The following is a 24,635-nucleotide window of genomic DNA, read 5'->3' as shown; positions in this document are numbered from 1 at the left end:
CCCAGTTTAGTTTGCAGTATTTATTTCACTGCAAAGTGGTTTCATGGCAAGCAGTTTCTTGCTGTCAAAGGTACTTCCCATCCATGTCATAAATTACAATGAGCTTTGACAAGTCCTTCAAATTTGGTTTCCCCTCTCCTCGCCCCTATGTGTTGCAGAAATTGCTTGATGGATATTTTGAAAATTGACAGGCCAGAGGATCTTTCTGAATTAAAATATATTCTGGGTTTAGTGGCATCACAGAAACTAAGGGGGAGAAAAGGGAATAATGGGAAATGTTATTCAAGGATGGTTTTTTTCCTACAGCAGTAAAAGTGAGCTTTTGAATATTATCTTTGAAGAGAGGAGAAATCTGAGTTTAAAAACCCAATTCTGGTAACATAAATGAATCTCTGTTAAAAGTACAACCTGTTGTGGTTTTTAAAAAAATATTTTTGTTTTATGACACTTCATTTTGTACACATTTTGTGTATTTAAAGCAATGAGATTCTTATTTAATTGCTTTTTTAACTCTTCTTTCTCTGTTGCATTGCAGTATTTTCCAGTACTGTGTGCTTACTAACTCTGAGTATTCAGAAACAGTGAGATTAGATTGTGATTTTATTTTTCTAATCACTGTTCTTCTTATGTTTTTTTTTTTAAAATTTCATTTTTCAAATGTATAATTTATTTGGTTCATTGTTATATATCAGGAAGATGCCTTGATTATCTTCTTTTCATCAAACCAGAGCACATGTTCTTCATATGAATCTCTGCTTTGATGTCATTAAAATTGCATTTTCCCCTTAGAAAAGGTTTTCTTAAAGTTATAATTTCTTTTGACATGAATTTAATGCATTAACATCACTTCTATTAATGTAGCTGGATGCAACATATAATAAAATCCAGCGAGGTCAATGCCTAGCAAAGAATTTTACGAGAAAAGGCATTTGAAATGTGATGTTTGAAAGTATGTATTTATTTCCTTATCAGTGGTTCTAACAACAGTTAGGCCCAGCTGACAAGCTGGAGTAGACTCCTCAATTTAAACCTTAATTCTAATGTCTTGTGGTCTTTCAGCTTCAGCTGAAAGGCAACAGCCTCCAGAAATGGGGCTTTTAGTAAGAAAATACATCAGGGCAAGGAGCATCCTCAGCATTTACTGGGCATTTCACCCAAGCAGCATCTGAGTGGGAACATCAGGGTGTGCCCCATCATTCAGGGTAATAATTTATTGGAGGAAAGCAGGAGGTGTTTCCTGGGAATTCACAGGCCAGGACAGATCCCTGCAGTTTTGAGCACAGAATTTTGGTCAAGACACCAGCACTGTCCCCTGTGCTTTCTGAAGAGTGTCGTGCCCTCTTTAGTATCCATCTGGATGAGCAGGAGAAATCCAGATTGGGCAAGTGTTTAATTTGTCATTTGAAGTGTTTAATTTGTCATTTCCTCATCATAATGTGACACACACAGAGCCTTCTGGAGCTCGGTTTGGAAGGGGGAGGGAGTTACAGTCATCAGCATCAAAACTTTGCTTCCAGATTTTCTTTCTTAGGTTCCTAATTCCTAACTAAAAGGTTCCTAATTAGACATTCCTAATGTCTGGAAATGCAAATATGAAATACTACTGAGGTGAAAGGAGAAACTTCTACTCAAGTTGATGCACTGGGGTATCAGCAGATGGAGAACAGAGCCCATGCCCTGATACGTGCCTGCTGGGAATCCATCCTGTGCTCTGCTTTGCCACTCTTTTGTTTTGTAAATCTAAATGGGGGCTTTTCTTGGGTTTTAATTTCTTGATTTTATTTGTTGCCTTGGCACTGCAGCTTACATGACTGGACAGCTTTCATAAAGTCCCTTGCGAAGTCTCAGCCTGGTGAGGTGCTAATTAAATGAAAGTTGTTATTAAAGTGGGAGAGGGAGTGAGAGTTCAGGGCTACCTTGTTTATAGACATTTAGCTGATGGCTTCAGTGAAACTAAACAGGAAAGCTTCAAACACTTATGAAATCACAAAACTTCTGCTAACTCCTATTAGATAATTCTCAAAGCTTTATTGATTCAGTTGAGATGCATCCTCAAATGCCAGGGATGGATCTTAGGTAAGATCTCTTGAGTCTCCAGGAGTGTATAAAAACAATAGCAGCTCCAAGGTCTTGGGTATAGAGCTAGTCCTTCTGCCTTCAGCAAAGTGACAAATTTCAATAAAACTGTCCTCATCTTAACTCTTCTCTTTTGTAGCTGCTTTGTTTCATGCTGCTGTTACCACTCTGCACAATCAAAAGGGCCTTGTGACTGCCTGCTATTGAGAGCCAGCTGAAATGTTAAGGTCTAAGGAAGCTATTCAACAAATTTATCTATTCATATCTCTAATCTCCTAACAGTTCCTGGAATCATATTTCACATTGGCCTGTACATCTTACTTTATATAATCATTTCAGGTCACTCAGAATGCGTCACTAACTGTTGTGCTCTTAAAATTGTAATTGCAGTCTCAAAAGAGTTATTTGTTCTGAGTCCTCAAAGGAAGAGACTCAGCCATTTGTATTCACCTGGTGCTTTGTAAACAAAGCTTTACCCTTGGGGTGGTCAGTGTGTAATGTCTTTAGATGAAAATGAAGATCTCAGCTTGTTAGGTGGCAAGAGAATGAAGTAAACACCCTGAACTCTGAAAGCGTTATGTAAAGGACTTGTATGGGTTTTTTTTAATTACTCTCTTTGTTAAAATTGCACGTAGAGCTTAATATGAAAAGAGGTGGAGTAAGAAGAGTAACTTTGTAAACTGCTGAAGGGGCATGAACTTATCTTCCACTGAGGTGAAAAAAATGAAAATGGTAAACTGATTACTTGGGGTCTTAGTTTTGAATTTGCTTTGAGTTCTGGAGGAACTTCGTCAGTTGCTGGATTCATTTCTGCCATGGCACATATAAAAAAATCCAACAATTTATTGTTTGGTTCTGTCTCTCAGCAGTATTGGGGGCATTGATTCTGTAGCAGCCCTAAGTTTGGCTGAGCTAGCTTTGCTACATAAAGACTGGAAAAGGTGAGACAGCCCTTTCCTGCACTTAGATCTGAAGCTGGAACAAGGAGGAGAGACAGTCAGAAATCAGAGACAGGAGCCAAGCAGAAATGAAGGGTCAGGACAGGGGCCTGAACAGTCGCAGATCTCTCAGCTTCTCCTGGAGTGGAAGAAGCTTCAGAAAATCTGTTTTCTCCAGTCTGACCTGCTCCTCTGCCTGGGTTATGCATCCCAGAGATGGTGGCTGTGGCCTTGATGATGAGACAAAAAGAGTTTCATCACTTTCTGTGGCCTCTTAGCTGGAGAGGGTGGTTTGACCATTTGTAAATAAATCTTCAGTGTTGCTGCTCTTCCCTTTATCTGTATCATCTAAGAACTGAGGAGTTTTATTCTGGTGTGTTAAAAAGATCAGTGTAGGCAATAAGTCGAAATGGCACAGTCACAGCATGTCATGACAAAAGCCAAGAACAAAAGTGAGACGGAATTTGGGAGTTCACTTTGAATCTGCCACTGTTACCAGAGTTTGGATCTTGCTTTTGTCTGTTCTCTGCTCCCTCCAGGACCTGCACCTTTCTGTCATCTTGTCTTAGTGATGGATATTGCATTTGCACAAAGGAAAAAACCCAGCACATTATAGTGAGAAGAGGCCCAGTATAGTTTTTTTTCCCCTCAACACTGTTTTCAGGACCTGAAATCTGGTAGATACAGGGGCCCAGAGCTGTTACATGAGGACAGGATCGATTCAGTCAATCAGAGGGAAAACCTACTGTCAGGCTCCCAGACCTTTAACCTGCTCCTCAGAATTATTAGAACTCCCAAATCTCTTTGCAGGCCTTTTCTATTAGACAGATATTCCCATGTTTTGATTTTTTTGCTCCAGAAGTAATTTTTTTTATAATTACCTTCATTGAACTGCACTTACCATCTGTGAAGTGAGAGGCACTTAAATGATTTATTAGCCTGAGTTCCTAAAATGTGCTGAACAGCATGGGATTGATCTTGGCTAGTGACAACCACGGGATACATGACAATGGGTAGGTGGCCAGTGTTTGATGGAGCATCGTGCTGTGCTGTGGGTCTTGCTCTGTGGGAGTGTGCTGGCTCCCTTCCAGTTGTAGGAGATCAATAAAAGGCAGGTGTGCCTTGGCTCAGAAACACAAAGAAATGTCTTGAAGCACAGTTCTCTTCCTGAAAAAAAAATCATGGGGCACTGTACCTCGTGTTTCTGAGATAACTCCCCCATAAAAGGCTCCAAAAAGCTTTTGGCAGCAAAGTAAACCTTTCTGGAGTAAAAAAAATTGATTCAAATTCATTCTTGTCTGTGTGCTGATTGAAATCCTGAAGGCTGATTTTGGTCCTTGCTCTGTTTCTTCTCTTGCAAGTTGTGTTCATGGAACATAAGAGGCTTCCACAGGCTCTCCTTTAGCTGTACAAGGTGGTAAATGCTCCGTGGGCTTTGGCAGAGGCAGCACAGCGTGGAGCACAAAGCAGATGTAGCTATGAACATCGCTGGCAGGCAGTGAAAGGCTGGAGGTGTGAGCACTGCTCAGGAGGGGAATGGGGCTCCTAGAGAAGCAGGACATGGGAAGGAGGAGTATCTGCCTTTCATGCAAGCAAAATGCTGTCTGGTAAGAGGCTGGGGCTCCTGGCTCACATCTCCAGCTGCAATCTCATCTGAGCAGAGGCTGTGAGACCCTGCTGCTCGCTGAGCTTCCCCTTGTAGCAGAGCCCCACAACTTCTGCTGAGCTCAGAACTCAGCAGGAGCTGAGATGAAGCAGCTCCAGCCCTTCACAGGGATGAGATGCCACCAAGCAGCTGATCTCACAGATGCAAGTGACTGCAGGTGAGCCAGAGCCTGCTCCGTGCAGATTGCCTGCAGGATATTCACAGGAACATTGGCAAGGAAGAGAAGGTTGCAAAGCTGATCTCAGTGGTGAGACCCTGCTGGGGGTTAAGCATCTGCCTTCCCCCTTCACTCAGCACAGGCTAACAGAGCAAAAAATCCAGTACAGACACCGTGTTAATCTTTCTCTTCCCCACCCAGTTTAACATATGCAGGGAAACACAGGACCGAGCTTAGAAAGAATAACAAAAGGGATGTGTTGGTTTAGTCCAGGCCATGGAATAGCTTGGATCAACCCTGTGATTTAACAAGAGGGCTCCAGATCGGGCTGTGTGTTGCAGTAGTAAACAGAAGCTGTCCTGTGGCTGGCAGCTGGCAGCGAGGATGACGTGCGGGGCTCTCTGAGGACAGACTGCAGGAGCAGACAGCTCCGAGGCTGAAATGATGAAAGCTGACAGGGATCAGCTACAAAGCCACCCCAGGGCCTTTCTGTGCCCCCAGCGCTCCCCTGCAGCCACGGGCAACACAGCCCATGGCAGGGCAGGCACTGGCACAGAGCTAAATCAGGCAGCACATGAGCCAAGAGAGGAAAAGGAGGTGTGAGAAGGTGTTGGAAGGCTGGGTGGAGAAGGTGGGGCTGGCACAGAGAGCTCTCCCTGTGCCTTGGGCTCAGCTTTATGTTTGCAAGGTGGGTAAAGGCCTGGAGGTGAGTAGGAGGAAAGCCTCACCATGGGAAGTTGTGCAGTGTGTAGGGTCTGATCTGAGCTCCTGAAATTTCTGGGATTTAGCTGCACAAACTGGCACAGCTGTTACTGTGTTTGTCCTCTGTACTTAGATGATATCAATCGAGGTTTTTGGAATCTGAGCATCCACATCTACTTGGATACAGGGCATTCCTCTGTCTTCCAGTGATTCCTCCTAGAAGCTCAGTTGCACCATTTTTACTTTAATCAATTTACAACTTCACCTACCTAACAGTAGATGTTGATGAGTTTGTTCCTCCACTTTTCCCACAGTTATCTTTTTTAAAGCAAAGGTTCTCTTGTCTTGCCTTACCCGCACTGTGGTTGTTTTTCCTCTATCCTGAAATGCCCTGAACTTGGAGTTAGTTCAAACTCAGCTCCGTGTTTATGAGGGTCAGGAGAGGTCAGACTTGGTTACCTTAAGGAAGCACAGAAAGAGTAAAGGGAAAAGGAAACTTCAGGTAATGTTCCCCTTTGCTGGCTGATCCATCCATATGCCCTAAAGAGCAGCATGTGGCCAAATGGAGCTGGTGAGAAGCAGAGACAGATGGCAACATGTGATCTGGAAGGAACACAGGGTTTTACACCCAGTCAGAGATGCTAAACCAGAGCCCTGAATACTCACAATTCTTTTGGTGTAGTTGACATCATCGGATTCATTATCCAAATATCAAGATCTAGGCTGGCCTCTACTCCAAGGATTAATTTTGGTTTCCTCTTTATTGTGAATCTGGCCTTCTGCCAGAAAATGACTTCTGACCTCCAAATGAATGAGCAGGTCCAGTCACAGTGGACAACAGCCCAGAGGAGCCAAGTGGTGAAAAGGACAGATTTTTGCAGGTGGCAGCTGAAGGCTGCATTGAAAACTTTAAAGGATATTTTGGCCAAACCTCAGATCTTGTTCCTTTCATTTCAGAGATCCTTCCCTGGCCCCTCCTGGCCCTACAGCCAGGAGCTGATGTACCAGTGGAGTTGTTTGCTGGAGAAATTGTTACTGAGCCATGGTTTCCTGAGTGGCACAGTCCATGCCATTCCTGGGAGAGTGATGGACGCCCTGTTTGCTGCAGCTGGAGCTTCCTTCCCCTGAGCTGGGTCAGCACCAAGCTCAGGTGAGAGGTGCAGGAGGCTCAGCAGACTCTTCCTCACCTGGGCAGGCCAGGGGTGAGAGGGGAGGCAGCACAGCTTTGTTCAGGTTTCCTTCGTGCTGCTGTCCTCAGATTCAGAGGGCTTGGGAGTTCAAGGGAGGAGAAAAAAAACAAACAAAGAAGTGAGAAATGACTGAAGAAAGAGAGCAAAATATTTTTGAAGCTCTGCAACATCAACTCACAAGCGCTGAATCTGCAGGGCACAACCCAGTGTGAGTTGTCTTGGGGAAGATGGCTCACTTGTGCTTAATAATTAAAGGAGTGATCCTTTGCTGCTTGCTGCACTAAAGATGAGTGAGGCTTTATCTGTGCCATGAGTGAGGTTTTTTCTGTGCCCTGCTAACAGTGCCAGTGACATGTTCAGAATGCTGGAGCACATTTCTCTGCACATGCAGCAGAGGAGAGGGCTCGTGGCAATGGGCCAGAACCACGTAAATCTTTTTACCAGGGGCACACCAGAGACCAGGGAACCCCATCAAAGAGTTTGTATTTCCAGTCCGTAGCACCCCATGTTGTGACATTCTGTTTTACCCCAACCTCCCCCACTATTTCTGATGACACAGAAAATCATTGTTGTGTTCAGATATGAAAATCGGTTTAACTCAAGCCAGGGTCAAACTGCTGTCAGTGTACTCAGATATAAATTTCAATTTAGTTTTGTCACCTTGTGAGCTGGAAAACACCAGATCTAGGTGATGTGAAGCCAGGATTATAAACTTTATTTGTATGAAAAAAATTGGATTTCCATGGATACAGGTAGTGTTGGGCTGTATCCCCCCTTAAAGTGCAATCCTGCTTCTCTATACTGGTTTTAAATAATTCCATTTTGCAAAGCAGGAGTGCTTGAGAAATTTCAGAAATAATGCAGGCAAAAGCAGGCTTTCATGTTGCTGCTGTCTGTGGGATTCTGCAGCATCCTGGTGTGATGTGTGGGTATGTGTGTCCATGTGGTTTTTTTGTACTTGCCTGCATATACACACATCCCCTCTCTCTGTGTGTATGAATTGGTTATGTTACCCAAATACCTCCTAGGGAACTCTTTCTCTTTCTGTGGCTCTGGTACAATTTGTTCTTGAAATTACTAGGAATTCTACAATCACATATTAAACACCCCCAGCCTGACGCAGATACAGGCTGAAAGCTGATAGGCATTAAGAAGTGACGTTTAAGCAGTTGTTTTTCTGCTCTCAGAATATTTTCTTCTGATAATTTGTTTCTCAGGAGTGATTTAGGCCCTTCCTTGGGCCAGGAGGAAGAACTGAATGACCCCATGTGGGGTTCCTTAAAACCTGTGCATCTGTAATTTTAAACACAGTAAAAACTGAGGTGTTCCAGCAGAGCTGTTCCAGGTCCTCACTCCTCAGTTCCATCCCTCAGACAAACCCAGTTCCAGCTCGTGGTGCTTTTCCCACATCCATCTGAGGTTAACACAGGTTCTGCAGTGTCCCAGAGGAGTTAACCAGGGTCAGCATGGCCCAAATTGATGGGGCTGCTGGACGAAGGGGATGCAGAAACCGAGGAGACGAAGTGGAGAAGCTCCTCAAAGGAAGAGTTTTTCTTGCCAGCATGGAGAGAGGTGTAAAGACAAGGCTGTGCAGAGGTGGGAACTTGTAAACTCTCTGCTCCCCTTGTCAGTCACCATTTCAAGTGTTGTTTCCTCATCTCCTGGGGCAGGACACTTGCTGATGTTGACCTTTCAGTAACATACCACCATGGTATGTTAACTTCTTACCTAGTGCATTATTTCTGTTTTATGGAATTAATGTACTTCCCAAACTGCCTGTTTCCTCTCCAGCTCAAAACACTTGCATTTAGCCTTTGTTCTGATGGCACGGGAAGTGTGTTGCATTCAGCAGTGACAACCCGTGCATGCTGAACGTGACCCAAATGCTAGTTAGAGGTGGCAGCATCTCCCAGGGGAGGTACTGAGTGCACCCAGGCACAAACCCTGCTTTTGTGCCTTAATACTGCTGCCAGAATGCTGCTGATGCATCTAGCATGGAACAAATATTAGCCACTGGGCATTTCTCCCAGAATGTCTTCTCTTGTGCATGGAGAAAATCACCCCATATTTGTCTGATTTGTGCATAAATGGAGTGGGTGATATGTAGGGAGAATATTTCAGGTCATCTTCTGTCCTCCAGGTTTTGAAATACATGTTTAGCTGATGTCCTCACCTAGTGAAGATATTCCAGACTTCTCACTTATTAGGTTTCTGGCATTTTGCATCATTGTTTTGGTTCCCATAGTACTTTGCACAAATGGCACCTACTCTGTTTTCTGTCCTTCTTTCTGACTTGTTCTGTTCCCTGCTATGTCCTCTGCATGAGAATACATGATTTCTGTGGCTTTGTCCTCAAAGAAGCATTGGCCAAAGCTGTTTGTGCCTCTGCACTTGTTTGCTTCCCTCTGCTCCCCAGTGTAAAAGCCTGCTCACAGCCTTCCTGGTTTGAACTGCCCGTAGGACTATTGGGCCATGCAGGAGAGACATCTGTCCTTCTAGCATGAGCCTCCTCCCTTGCAGAAGTGTCCCCTGTTCCTGACAAATCTGTTCTTTCAACCTTCTCCTCAGTCAGGTGTTAAACCTTGCCTTTTTTGCCTATCTTTCCAGTCCTGCACAGAGTTACTGGGAGTGTTTTCAGAGAATACTCATTGTGTCCAGTTTCCTTTTCCCAGAGCCTTAATTTTGCTCCCAGAACACCTTTCCTGCCTTTCTGTATATCATTTGTGCCACTGTGGACTGGGCTTTTCTGCAGTAGCCCCTGGAATCCTGTTCAGATTCCCATGAGATCTTTGCCTTAGCCTTGGCAGTCAAGTCCCCATGTCACCCTCCCTGGAGTCACAGTCCCACCTGCCTCTCTTCTGATGGCAGGACTCAGCTGCAGGCCTGGACTGTGGTTTGACAGAGGTTTTACAGAGCCTTCTGTCTGCCTGTGGGAGAGGCTGGTTCCAGGTGTCTGCTCTTGCTTGGCATTCCTGTTGTGTTGGCTCTCGTGTCTCCCAGACCTGGGCCCTGCTCAGTGCTGGGCACCAAAGTCTCAAACCTGAAGAGCCAATGCCTGAGTCACTTTTTTGGGTGCTGGCCTGATTGATTTGAAACCAGAATCAACTTTTGGATTGATGCCCTGATTGCCTTTGGCAGACGGCTTTGGGTGAGCCACCCACTGTATATGCTGGCTCCTGGAGCAGCTCTCACCAGGTTGTTCTGCATTCAGAAACCTGCAGCTGGTGGACACCTGGATCTCATGGATGGGCTCCACCTGCCCATGGGAGGTGTCACAACCTCACCTCATCAGTCCTGTGTGGGTGACATCTCCTGCTGCTGCTCATGAGCTGTGACCTGAGCACAGGGATGTGCCCAAGGCAGTCTGGCACTCTGGGAGTCACTGGTTTTTCTGCAGGATTTGGTTTTCCAGGTGTGTATTGTTTTGGGATTTCTGACAATGTCCCATTGGGGTGTATGGACTGTTGATTTTTCTAATGAGCTGACCTGTAGTCAGACATACCTAAAGCACAAGATCTGCTTAATCTAAACTTGAAGGTAAAATTTGTGGTCTTTTCTGGTTTGCAGTCACTTCAAGGTGTGCAGGATCCTCTACTGTCTGTGACAAATCTATGTCAGTGTGCAACTGCTGCTTTTTACATTTTTCTTCCCTTTTTATCTGTATTCTCTTCCCTTCCTCCAAGCTGCAGACTATGCACAGAGTCCTACCAGCCTTGAAGGCTCATTTGAATTCAGCACACCTCATTGTCCTGCTGAGAGTTCTATCAATGTGCCAACTCTGCTATATTAACCCAGGAGCAGGGGAAACTGCAAGTCAGTCAATCCTTGGGCTACAACAGTTTTATTTTATTTAATGAATTTTGAGTCATTTTATGGTAGAACTGGGCTGCAATTCCAGCTGAGCCCTTTGTAGCCTGCACATTCCTCTCTGCTGCACACCTCTGGGGTGTGCAGCCAAAAATGTAAATTAATGAAGACAAAGAGGAGAGATGTTCCTGACATGGCTATTCTTCTCTCTTGTTAGGGCACTGATGCTCAGGCAATACTGGGAGAAGCTGCAATATTATCACTTTACTCATCAGAATAACCTTAGTCTTTTTCTTATGGAGTTCAGTGGCAAGTAGATGTTGACCAGCTTAACATTTTTAGAATTTCTATCTCTCAACATTCCTTCAGTACTTTGGTATTCAATATTGTAAATTATCTTGTGAGATATTTTTTCCTTCTAGACATATCTAAATCATCAAAGGTATCCTGCTGAAAAAACAAGTCAAGAAACAATGAGTCAAAATCAGAGAGGTGCACAACTGGCATAAGCCTGTAATGGTGGTCCAAGACAATTTCTTTTTTAACTTTGCCATGTTTCTCTGTCTCGTGTAATCATAAGTAAGTTAAGTACTTTGCAATCTGTGGAATGTGTTTTTTCACATGACCACCATCTGGGCTGCTATTTCTCTGCCCTGTTGTACCTCTCTGTTTGGGTTACTGATAGTTGTCTGTCTGGTACTGTTTGATTTTAGCTTTCTCTCTTGGTTCCTCAACGAGTTACAAGTAGACACTTTCCCTAATTTTATCCTCGAGGTTTACACTTCTCTTAGCCCTAACAAATGTATCTGAATTCTCCAGTTTATTCCTGTCAATACACTGCGTTTCACTGTTAACAAGTGTTTGTCTACAGCAGGAGATATCAGTCAGTAATAACTCTGGATTATCACTCCATGGAAGCTCCTTTGCCCTTTGGAAATGGATGCAGAGTATTTGTACTGTTATTCCAGAATCAGTGTCTTGTCAGGGAGCCTTCAGACAAACTTAATTCTTCTCCCTCCTATTTCAACTCAGTGCCCTGTGTTGAACAAGCCTTAATTTCAGCCTTCATCAAACCTGCTTTCTCTTTCAGCTGAGATTTTTTTCCAGGTGCAGTAGCACCTGAGGTATGGTGGAGATCCATCTGTCAGACTGGTTGTGTGTTAAGTGCTTGCTGAAGTTGATGGAAACCACTCCAAGGACAATTGAGCCAATCCCTGAGAACACTGAACCAAGCAATTACCAGTTTTATTCTAGGCTGACATTTCCTTAACCCTTCTTTTATTCTATTCCTCATCCCTGTATAATATCAGAATATCTTTTTTTTTTTTTTTTTCCCTCTGAGCAGCGTGTTCCTATTGTGGCTTTTATGATTCTGAGAAGAGAACAGGTAATTTTGAACACTGAGTCACTCTCTTATGCCTAACAGTGATGGTTCTTCCCCCCAGCTGAGGACAGGGAGTTCTGAAGTTTCCCGAGGCCTTGGCTCTTGGTTTGGTGTGTGTGAGCTGCTCCATTTGGCTTGCTCTGCTCATGGGTAATTTGATAAGTGAAAATCATGGTCTGCAAGGAGTGCCAGCCCTGTGGTTCATGACACTCCAGCTCATGTCTTCATTTTGTCTGGGAAAGCCACTGTGTTAACTACTGGTGAACTTTCTGGCCTTCTCTGCTTAAAATAGGCACTTGCCCCTTCAACTCTTGTGTAGGCGAAAGGAGTTGGACAGGATTTTAAAATTAAATGTTTTTTTAAAATTTTATTTTATTATGTTTTATTCATTCCATGGTCTGGAGAAGGAGATGTGTGTTACAGGCTGTTGATCTGTGGAGGGTGGAAGCCTGCCCATGGATTTAAGTAGACTGTCAGATCTCAGACTGGTCTGAGATGTCCTTATAGATGAGGGAAAAGACAGAAGAAATAGCAGTTAAAAGCACAGAGGAATCAGAAATGCCAAGGAAGCATCTGTAAGCCCTGACTTCATTCCAGCAGTGTGAATCTGCTTATCTCAGTTGCCCATCCGAGTGAAAATACTTGCATTAATTTTTGTTACAAGAGAAGCTGAAGCTGTAGGATTCCATGATCACAGTAACAGCCAGTTTGGCAACATCCTGACCATCTTCAGCTCTTTCCCCTTCTCCTGTGAGCTTCTGGTACCTCTGTACTCCCACCCTTACACTAACTCCTACCATTCCCATTTTCCCTTTGCCTTTCAGCTACTGGCACCTCACTTATTCAAACTTTCCTAGTCCAGGATGTTCTTTTAGGGAAGGGATGTGAACCTTGTGAGACTGGAGAGGTGAGGTTTTAATGCATGTCACTGAAAGGCAGACATGGAGTTCTGGACTTGCCCCCCAGAGTACATGGGGCCCCTGAATCTTCAGGTGGTCTGAATCTTGAGAACATTTTGTGGTCATCTCAGTAAGACCTGATTGAACTTGGCTTGTATTATTTAATGCTGTATTATGCTTAAGACCCTACTGAGAAGATCTGGAGAGTTTGTATGCAGTGTAGTTTGCCCCTGCTCCATGGAAATCCAGTGTCCACGGTTACTGGGGACAGTAACTGATAAGAAGGAAAATTGAAAGTTATTTCTTCCTCCTGTGATCAGAAATGCAGCTCCCAGCCCAAAGGGAGCTGTGGAGATAAAGAAAATCTTCTGCAGGAATGATTGTCAGGAGGTGTGTGACAGTGTTCACTCCCAGCATTTGTCACTGTGCAGTGATTCAGTGACCTTCACTTGCCTTGATTTGAGTGTGCTCATCCAGACTCAACACAAAGCCGGGCTTAGGAGGTGCCACGTGTCTGTCCCCTCCTGGCAGTGTGCTGGAGCTCCTGGATCTCCAGATTGGGGCTGGAAAGATGCAGGAATAAGTATCCCTTGGAGGATGCTGCTGCTTTAGTATCCTGTTCAACAGCAGCTCTGTTTAGTTGCTTACAGACACCTGGGCTCTGCAGGAAATAGATTCCAACCTGTTCGCTCAGCTCTCTGTCTTACCTTTCTGCACTAACGTTTTTCAGGGTTTTAAAAATTCATTAAAACTTTTTTTTGTGTGCCAATTAGTAAGAGCAGCAGATTGCTCTCACAAGTGGGGAAGCAGAAGGCATAGGAAGGAGTGTTCAAGGCTGGGTTGGACAGGGCTTTGAGGCACCCTGGTCTGGTGGAAGGTGTCCCTGCCCATGGCAGGGGTGGGATGGGATGAGCTGTTCTAACCCAAACCAGTCTGTGATTCTACGTTTAGGCTCAACAGCTTCAGGTTTTGGGTCCCTGTCTATCATCCTGCCGCGGTACCAAGTGCAGCACAGCTGGAACAGGCTCGGGGAGGTTTTTCCTCACCTGATTTAGATACACAGAGCTCCAGGAGCGTCAGTGGGAGGATGCCAGCTTAGCCCGGCTGGGAGGCTGCTCTCAGCCCTTGGGCTCAGCCTAATCTGCGCGGCTCTAGGTAACACTAGAGGTCACTCTGTGACCAGGGATGGAGCCTGCAGGCGTTCGGGGGCCTCGGGAAGGTCAGCGCCTGCTAATCCGTATAAATTGCTGAACTACAAGCAAAATTTGTAGCTCATTATGAAGCACTTTGATGCGGCATCGCCTCTATCCTAACTTTAGGTGCCAGTTTCCTACGGGGAGCATCCCCCTCCCTTCAGTGGCGTGTTCACCCAGGACAGGGCAGGGATTTTAGCACAGTTTGGGGACATTTCTGCCGGGCTGGGCTGGGCAAGGTCCCCCCTGCACCTTTCCAAGGGGCTGTACCTGCCCTTCTCCCTCCTGGCTGTCACCTGCCTGATCAGCAGCATCAGGAATTTATTTGGCTGATGCTGCCTGGCAAGCCTGGGGGTAGAGATGGATTTAACAGAGGCACCAGACAGCTGTGTGCTAAACTCACTGGCTGTGGAGCCTATAACGAAAGGATTTAATTTTATTCCCTAATAATCCCTTTTCTCTCAAACAGGTCAGACTGGAGAGGCTGCTGCTACTGCTGCAGCTTTCAGCCTCCCTGGTGTTGGTATTGGATTGAGGGCTGGTCAGTCAGGCAAGACATTTCATCCTGGGGAAAAGTTTTCCTTGTAGTATTATTTTATTGGACTAATTTACTTGGGACACTCTGTAGAAGTTATTCTGAGTGAAAGACTTCAGTGATTTCTTCTCCCACCCCTGAAGAGAGAAATAATTTTGGGTCAGCTGAACCTATTTGCTAGTTGGTTGCATAGCTAGCAATTAATTCTGGTTGAAAAGTAAGGAATTAAAAAATAATTAAAAATAATATTAGCATTTTTCCATTGCAAAATATGCCTCATTTTGACCAATAAATAAAGCAAGTTCTCACCCTTCCCCAGTTTCTGAAGGGATGAAAGGTGAAACACCTAATATGAGACTGAACAAAATATTTTACTTGACCTAAAGCATTTTTGGGAAGTTCATTTTTTCACTTTGGTCATACAAGGCAAAGCTGGTTATTTGTAGGGCTTTATTTGTAAGCCTTTTCTTAGCTGCTTTGGAGGCCAGGTGTCTGCTGGCAGGGGAGGGAATATACCCCACACCCCTTTTTCTCCATGCAACATGCCATTAATGACCCATTTTTGCTGGAGGTTTCTAATGCTCTTACCAAGGTTTCATGGCATGGGGAGGCTTTGCATTAGGGCAAAGTACCTGGTTGTGGCTGGATTCCATGGCAGTGCAAACATCTCACAAATCTAGTCAGAAATAATTGGGGTAACAGGGACTCCTTAGTCCTCGTTCACTCGAGGGTCACAGGACGTCAGATTTGACTTTGCTATTGAAGTCAGCTAATGTACTGGAAATGCCTTCATTTTCCCCCTCTGGAGGCACGGGTTCAAATCTGCCATAAATTACAAGTGACACAGGTTCAGTGGTCTTAATTAAATCCCACGAGGTTATTTTTGTGTGTCAACACTCCCCTTCTCCTCCCTTCTGCAGCGTTTGGAGCAGCTGAAGGGCAGGGAGGACTCCAGCACTGCAGGTGGAAGCTCTGGGTGTGGTGTTCAGGTGCTGCAGTTGGCTCTGGGCTGGGGTACAGCCAGACCCTGACTGTGCCTGGTATCAATCTCCATTGAACTTGTGATGTAGTGGATATTCTTGGTAGATTTAAAGGGTTCAATTCTGTGCAGGATCGTTACTCCTTGTAGGGAGATAACTGGCTATAGAGGATTTCTGTTATCCACAGCTTCTCTCCAGCCTGCAATTCATTGATTTCCGATCTACTTTGTAAAGGTGCAGAATAGGGGTGATCAATGCTACAGTGCTGATGTGAATAAAGTGTGTCCCCTAATCTGCATTACCTACAGCCCACTTCTGATATCCTGAGCTGACCTGGTCATGACTGTCTCTCACACAGATAAAAATGCTGGCTGTTGCTAACTTGCCTTGAAAGCCTTTGGAATTGGAAGGAATCAGATCCAGTGCAGCTTTTCCAGGGAGTGGCTAGGCTGATTCAAGCTTCTTTTAAGCTAATGCTTTTGTAAAGGCACTATATGTTGCTAACATTTCTTTTGGATTTAAATTAAAAGCTTTAATTGCTCTCCCGATTCTCCTAGAAGCATGTTAAAAAAAAAAAAAAAAAAAAAGAAAAAGAAAGCTAGGAAGAAACCCCAAGCCCCAAAACATGCCATTTAGAGAAGAACTGTTTAGAGAGCAGGTTTTTATTTAATAAACAGTGATCAATTGAATTGATTAACCATGAACACATTACAGCAGAGTTTGTTGTTGCTGCTGCTGATAATTGCAGTTCACGTGCATGAGAATATTCAATGGCTGTTTGCAGGATCATTTTCATGCTCTTCTCATTTAACAGAATGGAGAAAACAACAACTGTTGACAGTGATTTTGGTTAGGACTGGAGTGCTGCAGACTGTGCCCTCAGGATGCCTGTGCAATAACTCCATCAATTGTGGCCATTTACTCTGCACTTCCAGACATTTCTGCAAACCTTGCAGCTGTTTTTTAACTAATTCGCTTGGTAATTAGATCTTATCATGCTGGCTCCATGGCTTTACATAAACTGTAAGCATTTGGAGCTGCCATGTGAGACATTTTAGAGTTGTCTGCGTTGTTTTGCACTGCTCTGCAAAGACCAAGGTGCTCTCAAATGCAGTAGAGACAGGGAAGCAGTGTAACAAACAAGTTCCTGCTGATTTGAGAAGGTTTCCATAGAAGATAAGAGTTCCTTCCCTTAAATTAACAACTGGAAGCCAAGTGGCAGTGATGGATTCATCCTGCTGGATTCTGAGCACAAACTGGGATCTCTTCTTCTACGACTTCTTTCTCCCTCCAGTACAAATCTTTGTTTTTAGGAGGAGTTGGGAGCGTCAGTAAAAGTGTTTTACTGTTTGAGATATCCCATTGATGTTAAGCAGAGGAAAATCATGGTCCTGTGAGCTCAGGGTCAGGAGCTGGTATCAGTCATGCCCAAATAATGTGAATGGAAAGACATGAGCCCTTTGTGGCAGCAGATCACCTTGGAATGGTTTTATGCATTCCCACAATTTGGGAACTGTGGATGTAGGTGCCCCTGCTGGTGGAAGGGCCTGACTGACACAGATCTACTGATCTCAGAGGGGAAGGTGCTCTGCTCAGCTGGTCAAACATCAGAGCAGCTGATGACCTTCCCATTCCAAAAGGAGAAGATAAGTAATTCCTGTGCAAACTAATGATTTGCAGTGAAACAGTTTTGTTCCATGGCTAAAGATGCTGGGACCTCTAAGATGTTTTCCAGTTTGATCTCTGCACTATGGTGACATTGCAGAACACATTTCTTTATGATATGTGTACACTGGTGAGTCCAGCCACACCAAACCTTGGGTCAATGGAGATGGGGAGGAAATATTTCAGAAAGAAGGTGCAAGCCATCTGAGAGCCTGGTTCAGAGCTCACTGTGTGAAGAAAGGCTGCTTGCCAGCCCTGGGCTAACGTGGCTAAACAGTGACAAATCTCTGGTGGTGGCTGGGGTCCTCTGGGCTCACTGACATGGTCACCTCCTGGCACTGCTCCCACTCTCTCCAGCTCCTGGTCCAGTGCAGGACAGCTGCAGGTCCAAAGAGTGTCACACTTGCTTCTGATGACACTGAACTTCAAAGCTTTCTATTTTCAGATCACATCTTCGTTCTGATGGTTCTGTGCTGTGACAGGGAGAGGCAGAAGATGGTTTAGGTTCAGGGGTACTGTTTGCTGTCCCTGGGTCACTTCAGTCACAATCTGGTTTTCTGGTTTGCACTCTGTGTGCTTTGCACTTCCACTGGGAGGACAAGCCAGGCTGGGTGTGCTGCAGAGAACTGTCCTTGCTCTTAGGAGCTGAGAGAGGTGCCTGTAATTTCAGTGCAGTCTCATAAATGGCAGCTTTGCAAGGTTTGCATCTCTAGAATTCCACCTAGTTAGGGATGAAATTTGGTTAACAGGACCCCAAAGAGAGTTTGAATGTAACAGATGTCAGTGTAACATGCAACTCTTCAGCTTATTTTTTTTTGTATTTAAACAAATCATTAAAAATTTTTGCAAGAAAATCTCATGAAGTATGCAAAAATGTTATGGGGAGAGGCAGCTTTTCCAGATGGGCTTTGGTGCTTGTGTCTGTCAGGTGATACTGGCAGATGTCATCATAAAGGTACTTTTGGCACTTGTAAAAGTAGTGGTAGTAATGCAATAGCTGTGAAGGTCTAAAGAAGGATGTGAAGCAATGTCTGTAGGGAGAAGGGACACATTTTACTGGGTGACAGATACAGCTGGGGAAAAAACATGAACTTTTGGGGACAGACTCCCCCAGCTTTCTGGAAGTTTTCTGAGGTTCTGAAAAGAGATAGCTCAAGGGTTGTATAGGTTTAGGCATTTGTTTTTTGGGTTTTTTTAAAGCAGAACTCCCATACCCTGCCCTTAAATTTCTGCTTAAAATTTAGTGCCCCAGTGGAGCTGATCTCTTAAGACTGACTAAGATTTCAGCAGCACAGTAGAAGAATGCCTTTGGAGCCCCTAGGGCTGGTCTCCTCAGAGGAACTTTTCCCTCATTCCCTTCCTGCCATGAAGGGTACCAGTAAAAATGGCAGAGGTGTTCCATTAGAACCACTGGAAAAGTCTGCAGAGGTGATCTTTTCTCCTTCAGAACTTCATAAAAGTTGCTGTAACATGTTTTATGCAGTATCGTCATCTCTGTGAAATCATGGCTATAACTTAGTTTGTACTTGTTCCAAAAATGATATTATGGGCCCTTGGGTGAATTCACTGAATTTACACTGTAAAGTGTAATAATTTCAGAAACAGATAAATTTAGACCAAGTGAATGTGCTCTGCTCACAACTGTGTTACAGACCCTGGCATCTGCAGCAGCCCATGCAGAAATGCCCAGTGTATGTACCTTTTTATCACCTTCAGCCCCAGTGCAGCAGAAATGTAAAGTTTAGTTTGAAATCTTCAAATTAGCACTACATGCCTCACAAATAAATATTCCAAGTCACTGATGGCTGATGTGCCCATAAATTTCAGGGATGGTGGTGAAGCAGACACTGCAGGTAGATGGATCTCAGGACACTGGAATGGTGACAGCAGCATATGCCACTGGGATTTAATAATAGCAGCAATAATAACAACAATAATATTTTTAAAAGCATAGATATATAGTTTAAATAAGTGTATTCAAACATGTGGGGTATATATCTGTTTTGCAGAACACAGACATAGTTATTGTGGCTCTGGATAAATGATGATGTGGTCAGAACTACATGACAAATTAATTACCCCAGGAAGTACATGCTTTAATTTAGGGGTAACTCTGTGCTGTGAAGATATCTTGGGTCATTTGAAGGGACCTGGGCACTGAGTCTGTGGCAGGACATGTCCCTGTGGATGTGGTTCTGGGGTTCAAGCCTGGCTCTTTAATCAGGCTCACATCTCCCCTTCCAGCAGTGCCAGCGGCCGTGGGGAGGGTGTTCTCTTCTCCATTGTGTGGGAACATGTGGAGAGAGAATTTACTCCTCAGGATCTGAAAGCTCTGTGTGAACTTCAATATAACAGTGCCGATTTTAATCAAAGAAATGTACTGTGGATGTCACCTGCATTTTTATCCAGTTCTCTTTGACAGAAATAGAATTCCAAGTCCTGCTAGCGTTAGAAAGGGCAGAAAAGCCACTTCTAGGCTCATTCTGCTTGCTGTTACTCTGCTACCATAATTACCTCTAAACATAACTATGGGCAAGACAAATTACATTTTTAGCTTTGGTTTTTAAAGACAAGAGTTAATTTCAGGCTTTGACCAGAACTATGTTAATTAGCCTCTACTCACTCTCTTTGTATGGAATTACATCACCCAGGACTTAGCATAGGTTGCCTTTCCTGTATCTTTGAGTAATGAAAGGACACGGCATGGCAACCAAATCAAGGGCTGCTGCATTAACAAGGCCACTTTTCTGCCCATTTATCATCTATTAAAGGTGCACTAGTTTGTAAAGTAACACCACCTTCAGCAGGGCCGCCAAGAACAGCTCCTCATTTATTTTCTGCATGGTTTAAGTTGGAGTTAGACCCACCTTGTAGCTCAGAGGTGACAGCCAGTAAGAAAAAGTACACTAATTGAGACATCTCAAGGGAGAAATAGAAGAAAACTGAAAAGGTAATTAGAATGAGAGGGTTTCAAGCTGGGTAAGTAAAATCGAATGGAGGTGCATATTAGGGGCTGTTACAGATGGGAAAGAAAGTACTTGGAGAATAAAAAAAGAAAAATGAATATTAGAGAACAGAGCACCCTTTTCACACATGAAGAATAGAGGATAGAGATAAAAAATAATGTAACAGTGGAGATACAGGCTAGGGGAAAAAAACCCTCCAGAAGTATGAAGGACATATTTAAATGTAAGACAGAAAGAATGGGGAAAAATAATAGAGCAGATCAATTACTAGAGCTGTAGCCAAGGAAAGAGAAAACTGTCAAATGAATATTTCTGGAGCTGTGGAAAAGTCTCCTTCCTTTGTGGGAGATGTAGCAAGTGTTTAGTCCATGTGGGAGGGGTTTCTTTTGGGGGCTAACTCAGTATTTAAATTTGCTGCACTGTCAGTAGCTCAACTGGAGTGTTGGGGTGAATGCCAGCCTGGACAGAATTGGGTTAATAAGATTTTATTTGGCAGAGTTTGTAGCTGATACCAGACCTTCTTCTAGTGGTTGAAGTTTTAGCCCCTCAGTGATTTTCCCTGTGTGTTTTTTGTGTCCATAGTTAGGGACATGTTAAGGTCCAATGTCAATTTTTCCCAGTTTAAGCCTTCCCCTGTCTGCCTGAAAAGAATCACCCAGGTTACCCCAAGGACATTTCCACACCCACAGAGGGAAGCTGAAGTTGCTCTGCATTCCCCCAGGCACATGCACACCCACACCAAAGCAGTCACATTTTTTGGTTAAGAGTGGAAGAAGACCTTTGCTTCCCATTAAGGTCACAGATGGTGAAGCAGGATTTCTCCTTTTGCCTCTTCTGGAGGCAGGAGGCTGGAAGTGAACTTTGTTGGGAGGTAGGGAACTTGGAGCATGGCTCTGGCAGCAAGGCAGGAATCCCAGAATCACAGGATGGTTTGGGGTGTAAGAGACTTTAAAGCTCTTGTTCCACCCCTGCAGGGACACCTGCACTGTCCTAGGATGCTCCAAGCCCTGTCCAACCTGGCCTGGGACACTTCCAGGGATCCAGGAGCAGCCACAGCTTCTCTTGGTAATCTGTGCCAGGGCCTCAACCACCCTCACAAGGCAAAATTCTTTTTTTAATAGCTAATTTGTATCCACTGTCTCTCAGTCTGAAGGAATCTAAATCTTTCCCCTTCCAGGGAGGGGAGATCCCCAGAGCCAGGACCAGGTGACTTTTAACCCTAAAAGACCCCTGGGCTCAGTATCCAGTGGGCTGGAAGGACCTAAGAGCTGCTTTGTATCCCAAGGAAGTGCTGCACAGAGGGACCTGAGCTGACTCTAACCAAAATCTGACTAAAATCCTGCTTGCACCCTCAGGTTAGGGAGTCAGAGAAGCCTGCACGAGTTGTGTGTCTGCTTCTCTTGGTGGGACTGGAGCAGCAGTGCTTGTCCCCATCAGAGCTTGTTTGTACAATTCCATGTGCAAGAACCTTGGGGTGTCCTGTGCAGTGTGACTCGATGGTTCTCGTGGGTCCCTTCCAAGTCAGGATATTCTGTGATTCATTTAATGCTGTTTATAATTACTCAGTTGTATCCTTGAAATTAATATCCACTCACTGTGGAAATGGAATTTTCTGTGCCAGCTACAGTATTTGTGGTTTCAATTGATACTCTCAGTGAAGTGTTTTTCCTATGCATTGTCTGTTAGATCTTTCTTTTATAAGCTTCACTGGTGAAATTGTCAGAAAAGGGTTTCTTGTCTCATAAAAGTTGTGCTGGATTCTGCATAAAATTTGGAAAACTTTGAAGCTGTTAATAACACACTGTCTTTTTTCAGCCACTGAAAATTTTGATCACTTGAGCAAAACCTATTTTCATATTTCCATTTTCTTTTGTTTCGTATTTAAGAAAATTAGCCCAGACACCTAAAAAATTCTAATTACAATTCAGATCCTGATTCTGTTCTTCCTGAGAAATAACTGAGAGCTTTTGAAAATTTGCTAAACTGAAAGAAGAAAAAACACCCCAAAAATAAAAAAAGTAAAACCTTCAGACATTTCAAAGAGCAAAGGTATGAGAAATTTCAAACAAAACAGAAAACCAGTATGTGAAGTTAGACATACCCTGGCTATTTCCCATCATTATAAAAGCCATTTGTGTGGCAGGAATGTTCATGGACAGGATTGCAGTGTTTGGTACTGGTTGCTGTGTGAAGGAAGGGAAAAATGTAGATCTTTGCCCCAGATTGATTACCTGAGTTATGGAAGTGCTCTGGCCATGTACTTCCAGGGTAACAAATGATTCTCTTCTTTTCTTTTGCAGGACACAGACAACCTTCAGCAGGAAGAAATGGTGGCAAGTTCAGTGGGAAACGACAGAGCTCTCAGTCCCAGAGTTTCAAAGATCACAAACTCCCTTTGAGGACTTGAAAAACAAAGAATACCCTGTGACAGAGAATATTCTTCTTCATTCATCATTTGAAACCCTGCCTCTAAAAGTGTTAAGAACAAGTTATTTTCAATATGAGTTAGCCCCAGGGGATTTGATAAAAGGCACTTTTCTTTTCCAGCTGGCTAATCAAAAGTGGTCTGCAGAAGACTTTAGTGACTTGGAAAGCAGTTCTGAGACTCCCCCAGACTCAGCAAACTTTCCTGATCCAAGGAACCAAAAACCAAAGATGTGTCACAGCCCTGACTGAATATGGGAGCTGGGAAAACAGAGCTCATTCATCAGAAAGCCTGGAAATCTCCTGGGGAAAGGTGGAAAACAAATTAATGTCTCATCTGCAAGCTCCTATAGGTTCTCCAGTACTGAACTGTTCTAAGTAAGGAAAACAGCTTTCATGTTTGAGAGACATTTGTCTCTCTTCCTCTCCAGATAGTGTTACACAGAGTTTTCTCAAAAAGAGAGCTAGAGGACTTACAGTCTGACTTTCTTAGGCAGAGCCTGTTCTGCCAGAGCTAAATGAGCATTTACCAGAGCCTTCCTCTGAGGCTGGAGTTAAAGATTTGGGATTTGCAAAGTTGGCTTTCCTGTCTTGGAAGGAAATGCAGACCTCTTTTGTCACATCCCTTAAAAATCTCCTGTTCCTTGTGGACATCTGCCCCTGACACCAGCTGGGGATCCATTCACAGGCAAGAAGATGGATAACTGAGGAAAAGCCAGCAGGCACCAGTGGCTGGCTTCCAAACCAAGGAGTCCTAAACTTAGAAATTTTTCTCTCATGTCAACACTTTTGTTATTTGCTTCCTCATGCTGCACTAGGGTGGTCCCTTAGGCTTGTGTCCAGTCAGTGCTTGGGATTCATTTGAACATATTTTGATTTCCTGCAGTGTTGGTTCATACAATCAAGCCACTAATACCACTGTAGATGGCTGTGGGCATATATATATATGTACATTCAAATTAGCTGTTTTATTGATAAAGATCAATTAATATGATTCCATCTTCAATAATTGTTGCTTTGTTACACTCACAAAAAATCTGAATTGGAGCAACATGTGTCAGACTAGGCCCAACGTATTTCAAGGTTCACTTATGATCCAATTCAGATTTAATAATCAGGGAGTTGCTAAGTGAACTTCCCTGTTCTCAGAGCAGACAACTGCCTGGCAGGGACTGTGACCCTGTCACCAGCCTGTCCCTGGTAACATTCGCTTTGTGTGGAATTAGTGAGCCACATTCCTCAAAGTGCCTCCTTTTTCCATCTGTCTCTTGTTATCTGGGTTTCTGCTAGGGAATTTCATCAATTATTTCCTAATACTTGATGTCTGCTTTTTGTTTGGGTTTTATTTCTTATGCACAATCGTGTATGTTATATATATATATAAAATATGTCTCTATGTTTTTGTGTTTATTTTCTCCATGCTCTGATGTTATTATCTCTGTCCATGTCCAGACCCAGGCAGACAAATGAGATGAACAAATGGAAACCAGTGTCATTAAATGTCTGCAAAAGCTTCCCCCAAATGTTGTTAACAGGTGGAGAGAACAGATAACATGTGCCCTCTCTGACTTCATGGCTGGAGGGGGACACATGCAATAGGGTTTGATGCCATTCAGCAGATAATCTTGTGATTTCTCATCTCATCAAAAAACCTGTCTGGCTTTGAATTTCTGCCTGCCCTTTTGAAAAGTTTAGCTTAAACATCATCATTAATTGGTCTTTGCAGTAGAATAATAATTACTAATATTTGGCTCCACTGCCTGTCAGCCTGTTTATTCCCAGAAACCTGACTGCCTTAGAGGTTCTGTCTCTCTTTTCTTCTTTTTCCCTTTTGTTTTTTTGCTAAACAGTGGGAAAAGTCCCTGAATAATTAATCAAGAACCTTTTACATTATGAAAAATATAATCAGCTGGCAGTATTGAGATATCTTATTTCCACAGGATGCTAACTCAGGTATTACAAGTGACTGCAGGATTGGAGCCAGAACGCAGTAGGTGTGGATACACAGACTCCTCTTTGTTCAAGGCAGTCTCAGCCTGTGTGCAGGGCTCAG

The 24,635-nt window shown here is 43.8% G+C and overlaps 1 long non-coding RNA gene across 1 annotated transcript in view; it reads left to right on the top strand.

Annotated features, from left to right (window-relative positions):
- LOC148222274 (uncharacterized) overlaps positions 1-24,249 on the top strand; it is a 45,778-nt gene extending 21,529 nt beyond the window's left edge. Inside the window, exon 2 of the long non-coding RNA XR_015806413.1 lies at positions 22,459-24,249. This is a non-coding gene — a long non-coding RNA (uncharacterized LOC148222274). The remainder of the gene's footprint in view (positions 1-22,458) is intronic.
- The last annotated feature ends 386 nt before the right edge of the window (positions 24,250-24,635 follow it).

The sequence above is a fragment of the Sturnus vulgaris genome, chromosome 13 (genome assembly GCF_052056855.1).
Source record: "Sturnus vulgaris isolate bStuVul1 chromosome 13, bStuVul1.hap1, whole genome shotgun sequence".
NCBI classification, from domain to species: Eukaryota; Metazoa; Chordata; class Aves; order Passeriformes; family Sturnidae; genus Sturnus; species Sturnus vulgaris.
The sequence above is the reverse complement of the archived record's forward strand: the minus strand, read 5'-3'. Positions and strand labels throughout refer to the sequence as shown.